The 23,408-nt window shown below is 33.8% G+C and overlaps 1 pseudogene; it reads right to left on the bottom strand.

Annotated features, from left to right (window-relative positions):
* Window positions 1-5,011: 5,011 nt before the first annotated feature.
* LOC131177214 (receptor-like protein EIX2) overlaps window positions 5,012-23,408 on the bottom strand; it is a 36,543-nt pseudogene continuing 18,146 nt past the window's right edge.

Below are 23,408 nucleotides of genomic sequence, written 5' to 3'. Positions count from 1 at the left end.
AAGAAGGCACTAAGGTTTAGAAGAAAAGATAAGTTAAGCCCTAGGTTCATTAGCCCATATGAAGTCATTGAACGTGTGGGTCTAGTGGCCTAAAGGCTAGCTTTACCACCAAAGCTGGACAAGATCCACAATGTGTTCCACGTGTCTATGCTAAGAAGATACCACTCAGATCCTTCATATGTCATCTCCATGGAAGAAATTGAAGTACAACCGAATTTGACATATGAAGAACCCATACGGATCCTGGCTCGGGAAGTGAAAGAGTTGAGGAATAAGCAGTTTCCACTGGAGAAAGTGCTTTGGAGGCACCACAACACCGAAGAGGCAACTTGGGAAAGTGAAGAGACGATGAGGCAATAGTTCCCTCAACTATTTGCATTAGGTAAATTTCGAGGACGAAATTTAAATTAGAGGGAAAGAGTTGTAACACCCTCCCTGTAGCAACTCCGTACATTCTACTGTTTCGGTGACCAGTGTCAGTCTGGACAGCTAGAACGTCCGGAAAAATATTTAAACTAAAGTGAGGAACCATAATTAACTCAAATATTATTAAGAAAAATTTAGGAAAAATTTTAGAAATAAAATACAACCAAGTTAAATGAGCCGATGCCCTAGCGATGGGTAACCCAGTGGGAAGTTGCAGTTCTCGCAATTAGGAGCCCTAGACCCAGGGAAAAATTCATAAAATAATTTTTGGGACTCCAGAGAAGGGTCATTGAGATTCCTATGGCATTAGAATACCAAGAAAATGCTTAGAAAAATTTTTCAATCGGTACAAACAATTTTGGTCTGTTAAGCCAAACGGAGGGCATTTTGGTCATTTCGCCTTCAGAGGTGATTTTTGGCTGACTTGTCCAGTTAAGTAAATAATTATTATGACACAAAATATGAATAAATATTGCTAAAAATTAAATTGAAAATGAGTAGAAAAGAAAAGAAAAAGAAAAGGATAAAAAAACTCAAATTTTGACATCATAATGAAGTCATTAAAACTCCCATCCAATTAAAACTTGACAAACCCCTTTTTAAGACATAAAAGAGAATAAATGAAAGGAAAAATAAACTCATCTTCTTCCTTGCTAAAGGTTGGCCGAACCAGCTCCATGGACCCTCCACCATAGTTCAAGCTTCAAAGCTTGAAACCCTTACTCATCTCACCCCAAAACCCTAAACACTCTTCATAAATATTAACCCCCACATCAAGAGCAAGGTTTTAATTATCATAAAGTGAAGAAATTCTAAGGTTTATACAAGCCAATAAAGAGACCAAAGAGGTTAGTGCATGTTAATTACTTAATCTTGTTTATTTCTTAAAATTTAGTTTGAATATGAACAAATAATTAAGAAATTGAGATAAATCATGTGTGAAATTGAGAATGGAATTTTGGCCAGCTTTATGGAAGTGGTAGTTGATGGTTTTGATGGATTTAAAATGGCTTAGAAATGGTATTGATGTGTAAACATAAATTTGAAATGGATTAGTATGCCTAATTGAAATGTGTTGTGTAAACCTTGAATTGGAGCTAGGGTTTGGACACAAAAACTTAGATCTTGTTCATGTGTTAGTGAATGAAAGTTTAAATGGTCAATTAGTGACCATTTGGCTGTGTATGATGAAGAATTGAAGTGAGTTGAGGCTTGGCATTTGTGTATGGGTGAGTTACCTTGGCTGACCTGCAGGACTGAGCATGAGTCCAGCAGATTTGGGCAGTCATAAATGGAGTTGTAGAGGTTCAATTGGTGCAAGGCTAATTGGACATGAAACTAGACACATAATGGCACCACTTTGGTGAAGAAACCCTGCCCAGAAAACCAAATCAAGTTGGCTTAAAAATTACCCTAATCCGGGTGACTTGCATTCTGCCTAGGCAAAATGACTAAATGAACAGTATTTATTCATTTGGTTATAACTCAGTGTAGAAAGGTCTAATTGACCTGAAATTTTACCAGCACAAATCTGAGACATATAACTACAACTTTTATGGAGAACATAAATCCAAATTCTGACCATAACCTAGTCAAATTGCCGACCAAACTTAGGTTACCAAATTTGGCAGAACCAGTTTTGCCCAGAATTTTAGATTCTGTCCAATCCAGCCAGTTATGATTTTTAGGCCATAACTTGAGCTGCAAAACTCCAAATAGAGTAATCCAAAAAAGGAAATATAACTAGACAAAATAAGGAACAACTTTCATGAATACAACTTTGCCAAATTCCTACTGTAAAAATGACTAATGGAACAATAAACACAAGACTTGAAATCTGAAAATTTTGAACAACTAGCACTAAGCTTAGAAATGGTATTGGCAACCAATACCAACAACTTTAGAATGCAAAATGTGGTATGTTGGTAGTATTAGAACCAATGTACCTATTATTTATGCAAAAGTCAACATTTTAGTTGACTAATGAAATGAATAGTAACACCTAAACTTAAATTTCAAGAATTGTACAATTTAAAAGTGTAACATGCCCTAGTATACCTAGCAAAATTAGTTTGAATAAGTTGGCATGCCAATAGGGTTCAGTTAGCAGTACTACACATGGCATTATGCCATTCTGTGATTTTATGGCTTTTAGCCATTCTGACATTGTGATGATACTTGGCCTTGTGCCTAATATTTATTACAGCTTATTAGCTGTTCTGTTGCACACCGGGAGATACATATGTGACCGATGGTGTGACGGCCCGAGGTACTTGATACCCAGTGCCAGTTTACTCGTTTATCCAGTCCAATCATTCGGTATAGGTTACTTGGGCAACTAAAAATAGAAGTAGATAAATTTAATGAAATTATGAATACAATAAGTACAAAATAAATAAGATTACCAATAATGATCAAAAAATTATCTGCATAAGACATCAGAACATGCACTGCATATTTATTTTTTGTTATTTCTTTTTATTTTATTATTGGCACCACTAAGCATTATTGCTTAGCGCGTTGCTTTTTGCCACGCGTAGGTTCTGGAGAGACCGACCGAGAGCCCAGTAGACCACAGACTAGGTATGATCTTCTGTAGCTCTGCATAGTGTCTGTGTCACCTCACCGACATCAGTACATTGGTAGGACACTAGGTTTCATTTTGGGTATTTTGTAATTAACTTTTATTTTATCATATGAAATTGAGACTCATGTAATGTATTTTGTTATCAATGTAAATAGTGGAAATTATGTTTATGAATGAAAAAGTGAATATTTATTTATGACTTGTACATGAATATCCTATGTAATGAATGAATGAGAAATGGGAGTATATTTGAGAAATATTGAGATTTTGTTGATGAAATGGAGTTTGGGAGTGATTGAAAATTTTGGAAGTGTTTTTCACAGGTTCCGAAGAACTGTTTTATCCATTTTTAGCCGACATTCTGCCGGATTTTCTATAAAATTTACGGAAGCTCAAATAAATTATAATTTCAATAAATGACTTAAATGAATTATATTTCACAAATTGTACTTCATAACTATGAAAAAAATAAATTAGGAAGAATAAAAATGATTGAATTAAAATAGGGTGTTCCGGTACACTGCGTGGCATATCTTGCTCGGCTACATCGTAGATGGGTAAGGGGTGTCACACTTATTTTATGCAGGATTTTTCTTAGAAATTGAAAAATAGAAAACAAAAACTAATTTCCACAAGTAATATATATATATATATATATATATTGAAATTTATTATGATAATTTTATATCTAAAATGTAATTTTATGATTTTAGAAAATCTGTAGATGTGTAAATTTAATTTTATTCCTTTTCATATTTTATATAGTTTCCTATATAATTTTATAAAATATATAATAAATATTAAAAATTAAAACCTAAAATATAAAGGGCCAACAGTTATTTATAAATGAAAGTGAGTGAAGATTCGCTGTTTCTGTATATTTATCTTCTTCAAAATAGTCGATCCCTTTCATTAGGGTACTTGTTTTGGTTGATACTTTCTATGGAGAAGATTAAGCTACGTAAGTCAAAACAAGCCATTGGACTAGTGGCTTGATTACATGCCTCAAAATTTCAATAAAAGAAAATTTTAAAAACATTGACAATTATTGATAATCTTTCACTTAGTATTATTAGAATCATTTACAAGATTAAAAAGTTTCAGAGTTTGGACTCTGATCAGAATACAATAAATCAAATGAAAAAATTGTGAATTTTATACCATTTAATTAGCGCCAAGATTAAACAAAAGGACATGCAACTGGCTTAACATAAACTTCGAGAGCATGGAGGTTAAACTCTCGCAGCAACAAATGTAGAGGAGTTAGAGAAACACAACAAAATCCTCTTGATGCAGACTGCCTTGCTTTGCTAATTGATCAGCAATGGAGTTAGCTTCACATAAAATGTGAACAAAAGATACATGAGGCAGCTTATCAAATAAAAAAAAAAAAAGACACATAAGGCAATGACATCTTGAGATTTATGGCTGACTTGATCTTGAGCCAAAACTTACCCCAGTCTAAACTATTCTTTTTTCTCTTTGAGCTAGGTTGATGAACTTGAGTTTCAAAACATGTGTAGGTTATGTGAGGGCTATTAATTATATATTTTGTTATTACCAACAAGAAAATATTTTGACAATCTTGGCACTTGATAAATCATCACCTCTTTCTACGAGAGAGTGTTTCAACTTTTAAGGATGACAAAAGTCATCAACGCAATTTTTCGATAAGTAAATAAATTTTATTAATAATAAAGGTAGGAAAAACTTAGCAAACATCACCATACTAACCCTAACCAACAGGATTCCTCGATCGTGAGAACCAACTTAGGTGATGAATGCTAAGTGGAAAAACCTAGCAAGAAGTTACAGAAAATTCATAAAAGTAAGAAGTTACAGAAAATTCATAAAAGTAATTAACTATATTAACAATATAAATGCAGTACAAAATCTATCTAAAAACACTAAAACAACAAAACAAAGGACTTGCATGACAAATACAAAGAAGACATTAGTGTAACTATAAATCATGAGAAGCAATAATTGTTAGAACATTTACCTCAAATACCACCAAATTTTTAGCCCCAGGCAATCCAAGAAATGAAAATATGCATACCTCCATCGTCTATTAACCACAAGAGTACCCAAAACACTCCAAAAGCCCATAATGAATCCAAGTGCCATGCTTATATAAAACCAAACTTCAAGACCATCATCACATTTTCCTTTTCCTTCTTCATTTGTAATGCTGAATATAACAGCATATATGTTGCAATTCTTAGTGAGTGGAGGTCCACAAAGTCCTTTATTGCCAATGAAACTAGAGGAATTGAAAGTCAGCAATTGAGTGCTTGAAGGAATTCTCCCACTCAAGTCATTATTGGATAGGTTCAAGAGGCTCAAAAATGTTAAATTTGCAATGCTCTAAGGGATTCCTCCAAATAATTGATTTTGAGAAAAATCCAAAACTTGTAGCCATTTCATAGCGCCTATATTCTCAAGAATCTTTCGAGATAATAAATTATCTAATAAATTAAGAGATAGCAATGTTAAAAGGCTCGTTATTTCTTTTGGAATATTTCCAGATAAATTATTATCAGAAAAATCTATACTTTTCACAAATTTTAGAATAGTGTCATGCTCAACCATTCTTCATTTCATCATAATGAATGCTTCATCTCCATAAAATGAATATGCACTCAACAAATTAAAAACTTGCCCCACCGATTTAATTGTAGCCATTGCACTTAGGTCTTTTATGTAGCTTGGGATAGTCCTAGAGAGATTATTGTGAGAAAGGTCTAGAATCTACAAAGAAGCCAAATGACAAAGCTCCTTAGGTATATATCCATGGAGCTTATTTGTGCAAAGGTTGAGAATAATCAAATACGAAAGCCTTTCCCTCATCCATCTTGGAATGTGCCCAATCAATTGATTTTCACTAAAGTCAAGTGTGATTAACCCTACACAATTTTGAAGTGCCAAAGGTATTTCACCAAAGAGGCTGTTATTGCGAAGATGCAAGGATTTAAGGGATGTTAATGCCCCAATCGACTTGGGAATTGTTGTGTACTGCGGAAGCGTATAAACTACAAAGAAATAAAACAAATATACAAAACACCAATATTTACGTGGTTCACTCTCTCAACATAGGGTTATATCCACGAGTATGCCATCTTTCACTATCAACAATAATAAATAAATCATCATTACAAGCTCATACCTATACTACCCATCAACCTAATTACACCTAATAGAATCAATACTACATCAAACTGCTCATATTAAATATATTAGCTAGTCCCTCTCAGTCTCCTCTAGACATAGCCTAATATATTTACTATTACAATACTACACCACAAAAGGTGCCTTCAACTATTATGGGCAAGAGCCCTCTCACCAATAGACAAGAATCCCTTCCTCTTGAATTCTATGTCCTTACTCCACTTTACGTCAGAGCATCTCTCCACTGCAATGGGCAAGTGCCTCTCATCAATGGGTAGAGCCAAATCTATAGCAATTGGCAAAGCCCCTCTCTACAATGGGTGACAGCCTTACTCTATAGGCTGAAAGCCATTCTCTTCAATAGGCAAAAGTCAAATAACCTTTTTCATTATTCTCCTATTTATAGTGATAATTCTCTCAATCCTTATATGATTAGGAGTCCTACTTAATTTAGGAATAACACTAAAATAAGAGTTCTACTCATTATAGGAAATATTCCTTCATCCTATTGAGGAATATTTCTCCCACTTAAATTAGGAAAATATCTCTCTCCAAATCCCATTAGGATTTTAAGTCATAATTCTAACAATCTCTACCTTGACTCAAAATCCATCAACCATTGCATGCCTTAAACTCTTGGGTGTCATCAAATCATCAAATCTCCATGCTTGAGCTTGAACCCTTCAAATCATCAAATCTTTAATCTTCATCTTGGGTGTAACTTGCTTTATTCTTCAAAAAATCTTCATGTTATCAACTATCTTGATTTTGCATCAAAAGCTCCACCTAAATTTTATCTCTCCATCACCTTGAACTTGCATCATCATTGTTGCATGTGCAACTTTCCACATATCACAATAGCTCCACCTTTAACCAAACTCACCAAGATCATTCCCATGCTCTGATACCAATTTGTTGTGCACTGTGGAATCGTGTAAACTGCAAAGAAATAAAGCAAACACACAAAATACCAATATTTATGTGGTTTACCCTCTTAACATAGGGCTACATCCATGGGAATGCCATATTCCACTATCATCAATAATGAATCATCAATTACAAGCTCAAACTATACTATCTGTCAACCCAATTACACCCAAGAGAACCCATACAACATCAAACTGCTCATAGTAAATATATTAGTTAGTCCCTCTCAGTCTCTTCTAGACATAACCCAATATATTTACCATTACAATATTACACCACAAAGGGTGTCTTCAACTATATGGGCAAGAGCCCTCTCACCAATGGACAAGAATCTCTTCCTTTTGAATTCTATGTCCTTACTCCACTTTAGGCTGAAGCCTCTCTCCACTGCAATGAGCAAGTGCCCCTCATCAATGGGCAGAGCCAAATTTGTAGCAATTGACAAAGCCCCTCTCTACAATGGGTGACAACCTCACTCTATGGGTTGAAAGCTGTTCTCTTCAATGGCAAAAGCCAAATAACCTTTTCTATCATTCTCCTATTTATAGTGTTAATTCTCTCAATCCTTATCTGATTAGGAGTCCTACTTAATTTAGGAATAACACTAAAATAAGAGTTTTACTCATTATAGGAAATATTCCTCCATCCTATTGAGGAATTTTTCTCCCACTCAAATTAGGAAAATATCTCTCTCCAAATCCCATTAGGATTTTGAGTCATAATTCTAACAAGAATATTACCACTCAAGTTATTGTTGTTTAATGATAAAAACTACATTTCTGACCAACTTGACCAACAATCTGGTATCTCTCCAGATAAAAGATTATTGTCAATGCTAAGAATCTTCATTCCCTTCACCTCATTCATCTTGTAACAAATGAAGTGGGATATGGAACCTGAAAATGAATTATTGGAAAGAACCAACATTCGCACATTGGAGTAGATACGAGGTATTGGACCACCAAATTGATTTGAACTCAAGTCAATCACTGAACCACGTGGATCAATATTGGGGATATTTGGAATGGCACCATGCATTTGGTTGTGAGAGAGATTTAGATAGAGAAATTGTGTAGACATGTTCCAAAACCAATAGGGAATATCACTTGAAATTCCTGAGTTTGATAAATCCACCTTTTGTAAATGTTTTAGAGAATGAAGCCATCTTGGAAATCGTGGGCCTATAACCCAAGATCTTAACCCTAGGAAATCAAGATGATCAAAAGGTGGAATCCAGTCAAAACTAACGCTCAATGTCAAATGATTCCCCAAAGCATTAAAATACCTCAATTTTGTGAGGTTTGCGAAATGGATTTCGGAAACATTACCCTCCAATAAATTGTAAGCAATATCTAGCTCCCCCGCATTTAAAAGTGCTCCAACCACTCAAGGAGAGTTCCAGAAATGGAATTAGCAGAAAGACGAAGGCTGGACAAATTCCTAAAATGGCTGGGATGATTATTCAAATGACCAAATAATTGACAACCATCTAACTCCAATGACTCTTGCCCATTTGAAACACATCCTGATAGAATCTCAAGGATATCATTTATGTCTTGGCCTAGGTTGACTCCTGACAAAGAGAGGAACCTCAAATTGCAAAGATTTTTGAATGATCTTGGAATTCCTCCATCAAGTTCAAATTCATTGTATGACAAATCAAGGCTGGTGAGAGATGTAAAGTTTGCCATGGCGCTAGAAATTTTACCTTGAAAGAAATTGCTACCAATACAAAGGAGCTCAAGGTGTCTACAATTGTATAACCAATTGGGTATTGAGGAATTCACAAGGGTATTGAGGAATTCACAAAGTTTTGAGATAAATTAAGTTCCTTCAATGAAGTGATGTTTTGATGTTCATTAGAGATCGGACCTTCAAAGCCATTATTGGCCAAATTAATAGAAACTAGATTTCCAAGATGAAAAAACCATTTGGGAAGTGAAGAATTAAAATAATTTGATGAGAGATCAAGTTTCTGGAGTGAAGTCATATTTTGAAAATCTTTAGGGATTGGTCTTAAAAACTTGTTATAGCAGGTTAGAGAGATTTTTATAAAACAAAATTAAAGTTCAAGATTTTTTAGTAATAAATTAAAGTTAAGGGATGAAAGTGAAACATAGGATAAAATTTAAAGATGAGCTATAAAAATTAACTACAAAGAGCCATTGTAGTTACTATTAATATGGGATATATACGTTAATTTCATGAAATTTATTTAACAAAAATAATTTATTTTTTGTTATTTGGTAAAAATGTTATATAAATAAAAAAAAATTATTTCAAATCATTTTGATTTTTTTTTTAAGATGGATTGGAATGTGTGAAATCACATGAATACTATAACAAAGATTGAGACCAAAGGGCAGCTTGGTATGTGAATATAAAAACTGTGTAAATATTAGAATTTATTTAAAAAAAAAAGACAAAATTTTCATACACTATCGGGGAAAGATCCTTTCAATTTCACTTTTCCAAGAAATTTTCCAATACTATTAAGGATGGAAAGTCCCACTATGATTTCATTGTCACGACCCAACCTATGGGCCGGACCAGCACTAAAACCTGGGCCAATCTAAAGCCCCCGAGGCCCGTAGTAAGCCTAGTTATTTCTTAACCCAATCCCAAGGCCCATATTGAGCCCAATTTCAAGAAAACAACAGGACAGAGTCCGGCCATAATAAGGACCACCTAACAGAGAGTTTTTGACTCACCCGACCAGTAAACACAATATATATCAATTTGGGGAGCTCAGCTCACCCTTCACATACTCAACATTTCATAAAATCAAATGGGAGCTCAGCTCCCTCATCCAATCCAATCACACATGCATCTAATAAATTTACAGATCCAACACGACATTATATTACAGACCCAATTCAAATAAAATACTTCTAACATATGCGGAGTTCTAGAATTTAGTAAAGTTATACAAAACATAACAAATATTACTAAATAACCTGTGAAGAAGAGAGGCGGGTTAAAACTCAACAAGAAATCTCCTGTATCCTGGAAAAATAAGGTGAACAGGAGTGAGCGTTCGACTCAGAGAGTAAAATATTGATTTTAATTACAATTTCTATAGTTATCTAAGGCTAATGTATCCTAAAGAGTGGAATGCAACACCTTCATAGTTTTCATACAAATCGCATCGTGAATAACAAAAAGGTAATTTAGAGCACTCACTCATCCATATAATATTCAAACAGTACATTTATGGTAGCTGATCCCCTATACAACTCTCTTAATCCAACAACTGCCAGCGAGTACATCTAAAGCTGAACTTTCACTTAATAGATAAAATGCAGGGCCAGCGAGATCATTTTGAGTCGTGCCTACCTCAACTTATCCTTAAAAGGATCAGGTCCTAGCAAGTCAAGCTCCAGCTGTGTCTACCCATCCTGTCCATATCCAATACCACACATCACACGCACACCAACACACGCACACTGCTCCAAATTACCATAAAAGAACATCCATAGCATTTCATCAATTAAGAATGTAATATAAAACGTGCCTAGTGTTTAACTACATAGATATGTATTTATAAGTGATACATGGGTATGCCTGAATATATAATAATATTGAAATTATAATTAAAATCAATATTTTACTCATAGACGTGAACCGAGGTCACTGTGGCGGCTGGATGGAGGAGAAAGGCTGTCCTGACTCACCTGATAATTTCATTATAATTATTTAATATAATTGACTCAATACAAGCTTAAAAAGAACCAAAGACACTCTAAGTTGTGCCGAAAATTTGACAAAGTTTTCCTTATACCTAGAACCTACCCAACCTGCAAAAGGATTGAAAATATACTTTTATATCTCAAATCACACAACCATATCTCAATCACATCACATGGCCCCTCCTGGGCCTATCCAAACAGTCAACGACTACAGTTTTGAAAAATTACAATTTAGTCCTTACAATTAATCTTTTTTGCAAAAACTACCCAAATGAGCTTTAAAAATTCTAAAATTTTGCTCTGCGGTCCTTAGCAATATTAATAAGCTAATACAAAAGGAATTATAATTTTCTAACTACCCACAATTATTTTATAGATTTTTAATCTAAACTTGAAACCTAATAATTAAGGAAACTTAGGGTTCGGGCTTACCTATGCCAATTCTGATACTAGAAACGTATTCGGGATGTTTGAAAATAATAGGGTAGCCTATAATCTTGACCCTGTTCTGATATAGCCTAGGCCGCCTGTTTGTTCAGCCCGAAAATGCAGACCCGATTGATAGTCGAATTTCCATGAATCGAATATACCTACGTGAAGCCCATAACACAGGAGTTAGTATATAATTTTTACAAAATTTATTAAGCTCATTTAATACCCGAAAAAATACTACGAAGTTCCATGGGACTCATTGGAAAACGGTGTTAGAAAATTTTGAAATGGGTATTGCCGCGAAGCTCTCGTTGAGGGGAGCACTCTGGTACTCTCGGATTTTTCATGGGGTTCACAGTTTGTGAGAAATCTAGCCTAAACATTAAAATGAGCTAAAACTTCTCGGGCAAAAATTAGACAAATTGCTTGATGGATTTTTGTGTTCTTGGTGTCTATGGAAAGCTCTTGAGGTGCATATAGGTTTTGGGACAAGACCCGATTCAATTGGTAGTCGGATCTCCTGGAATTGGCCTTGGAAGCCGAAACAATGCGCTCGCATAAAGGGAGCTTTGGCATGATTTTTCGGCTAGCTGGGGTGTCGACCGGCGGTGGGAAGACGTCTTGGAGGTGCGCTGGCTACCGGGGAAGGCTGGGGTGGTGGCTGGTCGGCGAGGTGAGGAGGGAGGAGAGAAAAAAGGAGAGGGAAGGGAGGGCAGCAGGCACGACACAGGAGAGGGGAGGGGAAAAGGGGAAGAGGCCGGTCCGACCCGGTCCGGTTCGATTCGGCCAGTCCAATTCAAAATACCCAAAAAGTGAATTTTTACTTTGCCTTGGGACTAAAAACGAGGCCCAAAAATTCCAAAAAACTCAGAAAATTTTATAGAGTCCAAATATATTTTATTTTTGCCATGTGGACTTTAAATTAATTTTTAAAAGTCATCAAAGTTTCACATTTTCGAAAAATCAAATATGATTCTAAAAATTTAGAAAATTTCAAAAAAATTCTCAAAATATTTGACACAATAAAATATTAATATTTACATATAAAATAATTTATTTAAAAATTATAGGTGTTACATTCTTCTCCCCTTACAGAAAATTCATCCTCAAATTTTACACAAGGCAGAATAAAGAAACAGAATTATATATTAAACAGATAGCGGTACTTGCTACGCATGTCCCGCTCTGACTCCCAAGTGCATTCTTTCACTGATTGGCTCCCTCACAAAACCTTAACCATAGGGATCTGTTTTAATCTTAGTTGCTTCACTTGGTAGTCTACTATGGCTACTGGTTGCTCTTCAAATGTCAAGTCTTCATTCAAATCTACTGTATCTGTTACAGCACATGAAAAGGATCAGGTATGTATTTCCTAAGCATGAAGATGTGGAGCACAGGGTGAACATGAGAAAGGCTGGGTGGTAACTCCAACCGATAGGCAACTACTCTGACTCTGTCAGTAACCTCAAAAGGTCCAATTTATTGAGGTTCCAACTTGCCCTTCTTTCCAAATCTCATAACTCCCTTCATCGGAGAAACTTTCAGGAATACGTAATCGCCTACTGCAAACTCTACATCCATCCGTTTGGGATATGCATAACTCTTCTGCCTACTGAAAGCCATTTTCAATCGTCCCCTAATTAAAGGAACCATCTTAAAAGTGTATTGTACTAGGTCTCTATCATGCACCTTTGCTTCTCCCATTTTCATCCAACACAGAAGAGACCTACATTTTCTGCCATACAACGCCTCATAGGGTGTTATCCTAATATTGGAATGATAGCTGTTGTTATAAGCAAACTCCACCAAGGGTAACTGATCATCCCATTAACGTTTAAAATCTAGGACACACATGCGAAGCATATCTTCTAGTGTCTGAATTGTCCTTTTGAACTGCCCGTCTGTTTGAACGCGGAAGGCGGTACTAAAGTTTAACTGTGTGCCAAGTGCCTCCTGCAGCTTTTTCCAAAACTGAGAAGTGAATTGGGGCCCTCTGTCAGATATTATGGAAGCAAGAACTCCATGCAATCTGACTATTTCTCGAATATAGAGCCTAGCGTATTGTGTAACAAAATAGGTGGTTTTCACAGGCAAGAAATAAGTTGATTTAGTCAGACAATCCACAATTACCCATATCGAATCATATCTCCGTGTGATATGAGGCAACCCAGTTATAAAGTCTATGGTAATCATTTCACACTTCCACTTTGGGATAGGGATCTCTTGAGGCTTTCCTGATGGCCTCTGGTGTTCAAACTTCACCCTATGATAGGTTAAGCACTTGGATATAGAGTCTGCTATGTCTCTCTTCATGCCATTTCACCAGTATTTATCTTTCACATCATGGTACATCTTGGTGGAGCCTGGGTGGACATTGTAGAGTGTATAGTGTGCCTCTTGCATGATCTCATTCCTGAGGTTGTCCATGTTGGGCACATATATCTTGGAACCTTGCATAATAGCACCATCATTAGCAAATCCAAATTCACAACCTTCACCCTGCTGTAATCTTTCTATAATCTTCATCAATTGTAGGTCTCTATGCTAGGAATCTCTGATTTTGTCTCGTAGGTCTGGTCTTACTGAAAAATGAGCCAATAATACCCCCTCATCTGAAATATCAAAGATTAGACCTTGATCCATCAACTCATGCATTTCCTGAATCAATAGTCTCCTTTTTGTTGATATGTGCACTAAGTTGCCAGAAGATTTTCTGCCTAAAGCATCTGCTACCACATTGGCCTTCCCAGGATGATACTGGATGGTAAAATCATTGTCCTTCAGAAGCTCCATCCATCTCCTCTACCTTAAGTTTAAATCCCTCTATTGGAAGATGTACTTCAAACTCTTGTAATCGGTGTATATCTCACACACTTCACCATACAAATAGTGTCTCTAGATCTTCAATGTAAAGACTACAGCCGCCATTTCCAAATCATTGGTGGGGTAGTTCTGCTCATGCCTCTTTAACTACCTTGATGCATAAGCCACTACCTTTCCATGTTGTATTAAAACACACCCCAATCCAACTCTCGAGGCATCACAATACACAGTATATCCCTGACCACTTACAAATAATGTTAGTACAGGGGCTGTAGTTAGGCACTCCTTAAGCTTCTAGAAGCTCTCCTCACAATCATCTGTCCAAATGACTGATACATTCTTCCGAGTTAACTTGGTTAGGGGAGCTGTTATTCTGGAGAAATTCTATACAAAGAGCCTACAATAGCCAGCTAGGCCCAGAAAACTTCGCACTTCAGTGACTATTGTAGGTCTAAGCCAATCTGTTACTGCTTCTATCTTCTTGGGATCCACTTGAATGCCTTCACTAGAAATTATATGTCCCAAGATTGAAATGCTTTCAAGCCAAAATTTGCATTTTGAAAACTTGGCATACAACTGATGCTCCTTTAATGTCTACAACACCATCCTCAAATGCCAAACATGCTCCTCCTTGGTCTGAGAATACAGCAGAATGTCATCAATGAAAATAATGACAAAGTAGTCCAGGAATGGCCTGAATACCCTATTCATTAAGTCCATAAAGCCCACTGGTGCATTAGTGAGTCCAAAAGACATCAACAGGAACTCATAATGGCCATATCTAGTCCTAAACGCTGTCTTTGGCACATCCTCATTCTTGATTCTCAACTGATAGTAGCCTGACCGTAGATCTATTTTGGAAAAGAATCTAGCCCCTTGGAGCTGATTAAACAAATCATCAATCCGAGGAAGTGGGTACTTGTTCTTCATAGTCACCTTGTTTAGCTGTTTATAATCAATACACAACCTTAAGGACCCATCTTTCTTCCTCACAAATAGAATAGGAGCGCCCCAGGGGGAAGTACTTGGCTAGATAAAACCCTTGTCCAGAAGCTCTTGTAGTTGCTCCTTCAGTTTATTCAATTCTACTAGTGCCATTTTGTAGGGTGGCATTGATATGAGGTTTGTGCCCGACACAATATCTATGTAGAATTCTATTTCACTCTCCGGTGGCAACCTTGGAAGCTCCTCAGGAAAGACATCCACAAATTCTCTGATAATAGGAACATCCTCCATATTAACACCTTCAATAGATGTCTCTCACCAATGCCAAATACCCCTGACATCCACACCTCAACATCTTCTTAGCACTAATTACTGACATCAAGTTATATGGAGCCACAGTCCTGTCACCATCAAGGCTAAACTCTTCCACACTAGGTATATGAAAGTATACCTTTTTGTTTCTGCAGTCTAAAGTGGCATAATGAGTTACCAGCCAATCTATTCCCAAAATTACATCAAAATCCATTACTGGTAGAGGAGCTTAGTCTGCTGGGAGAATCCTTCCATCCACTACCACTGGGCTACCCGAAAAAACCATATTCACGTCTATGTTGTCAGTAAGAGGGATAGCTACAAACAAGGGGCATTCTAAAGTTGTAGGGTTCCTATTCAATCTCATAGCAAAAATGGAGGAGACAAATAAGTGCGTAGCACTCGGATACATGTTAATTTTTTTTAATTTATATAACATAAAATTTGTTAATTATAAAAAAATATGACGCGAAAATATTAATTAGAAATCTTATAAAGGTCTATTTTCATTTAATTTTTTTTTAACAATAAAAAAGTTTGTATAAATACCCGATTACGAGTCTTTGATGTAAAATTAATTTTTCTTCGATAATACAAAGACTCTATACGTATCCACACTCAGACTAACATTTGCTATCAACTCCTCAAACAATGAAATTTGTCAAAAATTATTGGAATTCTTACTCTAAATTCTCTTCAAATGAAATCAGCTCCAGAAATAATTATTTCCGCCTAACTTGGATTTTTAGTCTACGATGGATTTTTGCGCAGCTACATTTGTCAAAGCAAAAACCTTTTTCTTCTTGACATAACACTTGGATGAGACATGCCAGCAACTTTTCTTTTAGGCAGTTTTTATAGCTCTTCTTCGAGTTTGCCTTATTTTTCATTCGTTCCTTAATTTTAATTTATTATTAAAAAAATTTTTAAATTTTAATTTCTTTTTTAAAATTCATCTGATTTGTAATAGCAAATTTTTAGATTAAAAAAATTTCTCTAAATTATAGTATAATGTTTACAAATGCAGATTTAATACTTTTCAATAAGGATATAACTTTCTCCTTGTCAAAAAATGGATCATTATGATAGAATTGATATTTTTATGATTGAAACTACTGATATTTTTTGAATGTGAGAGAAAATAAGGTGAAAAAATAATTTTATTATTATTTTTAATTTGAAAAACTGTTATAGCTAGTTAGAGAAATTTTTGTGAAACAAAATTAAAATTTAAGAATTTTTTAATAATAAATTGAAGTTGATGAATAAAAGTGAAATACCAGAAAAAGCTCAAGAACAGGTTATAAAAGTTACCATTTCTTTTTGCCTTTTGTGGACAAAAATCAACAAATGAATAGTGTATAAAGTACTTCACAGAAAAGAAAAATGGCTTCCTATATATATATATATATATATATATATATATATATATATATATATATATATATATATATATATATATATATTCTCTCATTTCCCACTCCAAATAGGATTTCCAATAAATTTTCAATGTCAAATTAACTTCTTAGTGCTAGCAATGAATATAATTAACATTCCTTTTGGATTATTAATTTCTAATTATTTGATTAAATTAAATTCTCTAACTTAATTATCAAATAATAAATTAAATAATTCATTAGCAAAAATTAGAACACTTGTAAATGTGCGACTCCATAAGTTCAATACTAAGCCGGTAATAAATTAAACACTTTTGATTTATTAATTAAGGTTAACATCGAGTAACACTCCTTAACGACTAGACAGCATGAAGTAAAATTATTTATTGTCAAGAACCTTCAGAAGAATAATGTCCTTCTATCATTTACAGCTCCAGGTTAACTCTGGTGTATGATTTAATTGTCAAACTCCAATAGGCTACCAACCATATATGTTTCATATCAATCATAACCGACTAGTGAACGACCTAAGAAACTCATTTCTTCATTCATTCAATTACCCTAGTCAACATCTTAATTAGTTGCTATAATTAATGACAATATAGAGCTCAAACTCATTCCCAAGAGTCGATAGATTCTTTATTGATCAATCATTAATTCTACAAGTATCTAATTATACCCAATATCCTTTCAACTAAGCACCCTAGGGCATTAGAATCAGAGTATAATATATATCTTGTTAATTACTATGATGATCTCAAGTCAAAGAAATTCTTTACACTATAATTTTCATGAGAATATCCTATTGACAATTTAAAGGTAATATTAGGTATGTTCTGATCAATTGAGTCGATTCAATGATCATATCTCTGTTGAGGCAGTGGGTGTAGAATAGGCTTTGAGGCGTGATGAATCACTATCTTTAAGGTATTAATTGCCCCCACTAGATTGCTGCAAGGTTATGGCAATATACCTCCAGGATACAACAAAGCCTGAAATCTGCAGACAGCAACTCCTGAAGATTTCCCTTAAGAACTCTTTATATGAACTGAATTTAGAGAGATTAGAAGAAAAGAAGAAGAAGTAGAAGTAGTATATTTCTGGATTGAAAAAACTCATCCATATTTATAATGAATGAAAAGTCATGGCACCTTTACTAGATAGACACATCTGTCTATCTCCAATAGATACAACTGTTTATGTAATAGACATGTCTGTTTATTAAAAGATACCTATACAAATAGTTGTGACTATTTGTATAGAATAGACATGTCTATTTATTAACAGATACCTATACAAACAGTTGTGACTGTTGTATAGAATTGATATGTCTGTCTATTAACAGACACATCTATTTGTTAAGTGCCATAATAGAATAATATATATTGAATTATATATATATAATTCTATACATATTTCACTCTTGCCATTCCTTCACTTTCTTATATTTTAACAATATAGAAATTCTTTCTCTCTATACTATCTAACATACAAGCTATTTATAACAATCCCCCACTTAGCTTGTATTGTTAGATCCCATTGTTTCATGCATAATGAAAAGTATCTTTCGATTTAAACTTTTCCTTAGTGTAAGTATTTCAAAGTTCTAAAGAAATCATGGTGGCCTTAGCTTAAACCTAGATTCCTATTAAATAGAACCGGAAATACTACACACATGAATCAATTAGTTCAACTTAAAAGTTCACCAAAATTTTAGCACGAATATGGCCTTGTGCTACCTCCTGTTTTCATGAACATTTACAAAAGTTATTCTCACTTTTGTTGAAGCGGCACCACTTCCTATGTTCATATAGGTGAAGTTTCCTTTGTAATAATTTTAAACTTCATTAAGAGTATAAATACTCATCCTCATTCCATTAACTTAATACACTAAGTATTTAATTACAACATTTACTAATGACTTGTTGTTACCCTTTAAACTTTATTTAGTAATAATACTATAAAGTAGGGTTCCCATCATTAGTAAATTTAATGGAATATTTTTAATCCTAATCCAGCACATGTATTTTTTATCATATCTCTCGAGAGCCCTTTTGTAAACGGATTTGCCACATTATTACAAGACTTGACATAAGTAATAGTAATAATTCCATCAGAGATTAATTGTCTCACATACTCATGTCTTAAGCTAATATGTCTAGACTTTCCATTATAAATTTTATTATAAGCTCTAGACATTGTTGCTTGACTATCACAATGTAAGGAAACAGCAGGCATCGGTTGTGGCCACAACTTGATATCTAATAAAAAATTTCTCAGCCATTCTGCCTCCTTACCAGCTGCTGCTAGAGCTATAAATTCTGATTCCATTGTAGAATGGGTTATACAAGTTTGTTTCTTTGATGCCCAAGAAATAGCACATCCTCCTAAGGTAAAAACCCAACCGGAAGTTGATTGATTATCATTAATACTAGTTATCCAGCTAGCATCTGTATAACCTTCTAACACAATTGGAAATTTATTATAAAATAAACCAAAGTTTATAGTTCTTTTTAAATAACCAAGAACTCTTGAAATTGCTTTCCAATGTTCAATACTAGGCTTACTAGTGTATCTTGATAATTTACATACTGCAAAAGCAATATCAGGTCTAGTGCAATACATAGCATACATTAAGCTACCAATTGCACTAGCATACTCAATTTGAGCAACTGCCCTGATAGAATTTTCAGTTAATTTGGAAGAAACATCATATGGAGTTTTTGCTTCTTTGACTTTTAAATGATTAAATTTATTTAATATTTTCTCAATATAATGAGATTGGCAAAGAGCAAAACCCCCACTATGTTTTTTTACTTTGATACCTAAGATTGTATCTACCTCTTTTAAATCTTTCATTTTAAATTTTGAGGTTAGATACTTCTTTGTATCATTCACACCTTCCATATTTGTTCCAATTATAAGCATGTCATCAACATAAAGACAAATTATCACACCAAAATGATCTGTAAACTTGGAATAAATACATTTATCAACACTATTATGTTTAAAGCCATATTCCAAAATTGCAGAATCAAATTTCTCATGCCATTGTTTCGGTGCTTGTTTTAAACCATATAAAGATTTAATTAATTTACAAACTTTTCTTTCATTCCCTGGTAAAACAAATCCTTCTGGTTGCTCCATATAAACTTCTTCTTCTAAGTCACCATTTAGAAAGGCTGTCTTAACATCCATTTGATGTACATATAAATTATATATTGATGCTAAAGATAAAAGTACTCTAATAGATGTTATTCTAGCCACTGGTGCATATGTATCAAAGTAGTCAATTCCCTCTTTTTGTTTAAAACCCTTTGCAACCAATCTAGCTTTAAAAGTTTGAATCGATCCATCTGTGTTATATTTTCTTCTGAAAACCCATTTACATCCTATTGGTTTAGAACCAGGTGGCAAATCAACTAGAACCCATGTATTATTAAATAATAATGAATCCATTTCATCATTGATTGCCTCTTTCCAAAAGGCCACATCCCTTGTAGTCATTGCCTCTTGAAACGTTTTAGGATCATCTTCTACATTTAACAAAATTGGTATTTTGTTAAGTACAACTGACATATTGCCTTCTAGAAAAACAATAGCACGAGAAGATATAAAATCGGATGTAAATTATTTTCTTTTCTAATACGTTGACTTCTTCTAATTTTATTAGAAGAATCTAACTTTCTTTTGTTGCTAGACGTCGATTCAAAATTAATATCAATACTAGAACCATTGCTTTGACTTGAACTATTCATGGGCTCATGTATAGGGTCATTGTGAAATTTATTTTCAATAAATTCAACATCCCTAGATTCTACAATTACATTTAAGTCTAAATTTAAAATTCTATAAGCTTTGGAATTTTCGGCATAACCAACAAAAACTCCTTTCAAAGCTCTAGGACCTAATTTAGTCCTTTTAGGATCTTAAACTCTATCATATGCTAAACATTTCACACTCTTAAATAGTTCAAGTTAGGTTTTCTATTTTTCCATAATTCATATGGAGAAATCTTAAATTTTCTAGAAGGAATTCTATTATGTAAGTGACAAGCAGTAAGTAAAGCTTCTCCCCATAAGTTTGTTGGCAAATTAGATTTCACAAGCATAGAATTAAGCATATCCACTAAGGTTCTATTCTTTCTTTCTGCCAACCCATTTTGTTGTGGTGTATAAGGTGCACTTATTTGATGTATAATTCCATTTTCTTCACAAAATGAAGAAAATTCATTGGAAAAATACTCACCACCTCTGTCACTTCTCAAAATTTTGATTTTTTTTCCTTTTTGATTTGTTGTTGCTGCCATAACTAGTACTGTTGCCTGCTGCTTCAGAAAACTTTCTCTTACTTCCAGAATTTTTCTTTTGAAAATTCTGACTTCCTTGCACAAAATTAACTTTTGTAGTAGATTCAGAAACAAATTTCTTATCACGATTTCTTGTCTCTTCTTCAATGCGCAAGTGTTTCTGAATCTGTTCAAGAGAAAAATCTTCTGTGGTATGCAATAATTTCTTCCTATAATCATTCCAACTAGGAGGAAGTTTTGCTATTATTCCTCCTACTTGCAATGATTCAGGAACTATCACTTTCAAATCTTTAAGTTTTGAAACCAGGACATGTAACTCATGGACTTGATCCATAACAGATATATTATCAACCATTTGGAATTCAAAATATTTCATGATGAGAAATTTATCCACACCTTGTTTTTCTGAGTTGTATTTGAACTCCAGTGATTTCCAGATTTCCATTGGAGACTTGACAGAAGTAAATAGATCATATAGCCTATCTGACAAGTTGTTAAGAATATGACCTCTGCATAGCAATTCATCTTCTTCACGTTTGTCTCGATCTGCTTTCACTTGTTCAGAATCTTCTGGAGTTGGTGGTGAAATAGCAGGCAGACTTGGATCAAGTATATAAGAAATCTTCAATGTGGTGAGTAAGAATAGCATCTTGTCTTTCCAGCGAACATAGTTTGTCCCATCAAAACGATCAAGTTTCACAAACTCTTGATTCATCATGGAAACAGCCTTGGACTCCATTGCGATTAATACCTTAAAATTGTTGAGGCAGTGGGTGTAGAATAGGCTTTGAGGCGTGATGAATCACTATCTTTAAGGTATTAATTGCCCCCACTAGATTGCTGCAAGGTTATGGCAATATACCTCCAGGATACAACAAAGCCTGAAATCTGCAGACAGCAACTCCTGAAGATTTCCCTTAAGAACTCTTTATATGAACTGAATTTAGAGAGATTAGAAGAAAAGAAGAAGAAGTAGAAGTAGTATATTTCTGGATTGAAAAAACTCATCCATATTTATAATGAATGAAAAGTCATGGCACCTTTACTAGATAGACACATCTGTCTATCTCCAATAGATACAACTGTTTATGTAATAGACATGTCTGTTTATTAAAAGATACCTATACAAATAGTTGTGACTATTTGTATAGAATAGACATGTCTATTTATTAACAGATACCTATACAAACAGTTGTGACTGTTGTATAGAATTGATATGTCTGTCTATTAACAGACACATCTATTTGTTAAGTGCCATAATAGAATAATATATATTGAATTATATATATATAATTCTATACATATTTCACTCTTGCCATTCCTTCACTTTCTTATATTTTAACAATATAGAAATTCTTTCTCTCTATACTATCTAACATACAAGCTATTTATAACAATCTCCATGTGTATCATCTATATATGAGATTTATTTAATGATATCAACTAATCTCTATCCTTTAGGGTTCATTTATAATAGATCATTTGCAATAAAAGATTCTAAAAGAATTCTCACACAATCATGTATAAATTTTATTTCTTTTAAAATGAAAAATTTTTTAAATTAAAAAAAAAATGAATTCTTTTCGTTCCAAACATGAGAATTAGTAAAAAAAAAATCAATTGAATTAAAATTTTGCAAAATTTTATATTCCGAACAAGGGGATAGAGATCATCACATATATATTACTAACCGGATCATTAATGTCCTAATCTTAATGATATAAGAACAATTTAGATTAAATAACTAAGAACTTGGCTCACATTACAATGATCTCCATTAATATGTCAAGTCTTTGAATTAATTTAATCAAGGACTTTATTACATGAATTTAATTAATCAATTAATCAAATAATTAATATTAGATTTCGTTTATTTTGTTGAAAATAACTTATATATGAAAAATATTTTCCATAAAAAATATTTTCTAAAAAAATATTTTTTAAAAAATATTTTTCATTATTTGATTGCAATTTTAAACTAATGATACATATGCGTTTATGTTACAGCTATCAGCTAATAAAACCTATTATCAATTATAACTATCAGTTATATCCAACAATTAAATCAAATAAGCTAAGATGCAAGCCAGTTTGAAGGATCTTTGAGCTCATGATTGAACTTCAAAAGAGCATCTCTCTCGCTTGGAATGCTAACAGAATTGAAGTGTCCATAGCAGAGGCCAACACTAATGGTTGCAATCCAGAGGAAAGAAATTGTAAATAGAGCACTCATTGATTTTTCCATGAAAATTCAGTTTGGTGCAACAACTTTGCCAATGGGATGCTATTTGTAGTGCTCTACCTTGCATGGTTTGGCATAATTTGGATAACTGATATTGTTAATTTGGTAGCAATATCAATACGGAGGCCCAAAAAAAAAAAAATATTGTTAT

The sequence above is a fragment of the Hevea brasiliensis genome, unplaced genomic scaffold (genome assembly GCF_030052815.1).
Source record: "Hevea brasiliensis isolate MT/VB/25A 57/8 unplaced genomic scaffold, ASM3005281v1 Scaf36, whole genome shotgun sequence".
Lineage (NCBI taxonomy): Eukaryota > Viridiplantae > Streptophyta > Magnoliopsida > Malpighiales > Euphorbiaceae > Hevea > Hevea brasiliensis.
Note: the sequence above shows the minus strand (reverse complement) of the source record. Positions and strands in the feature narration are given on the sequence as shown.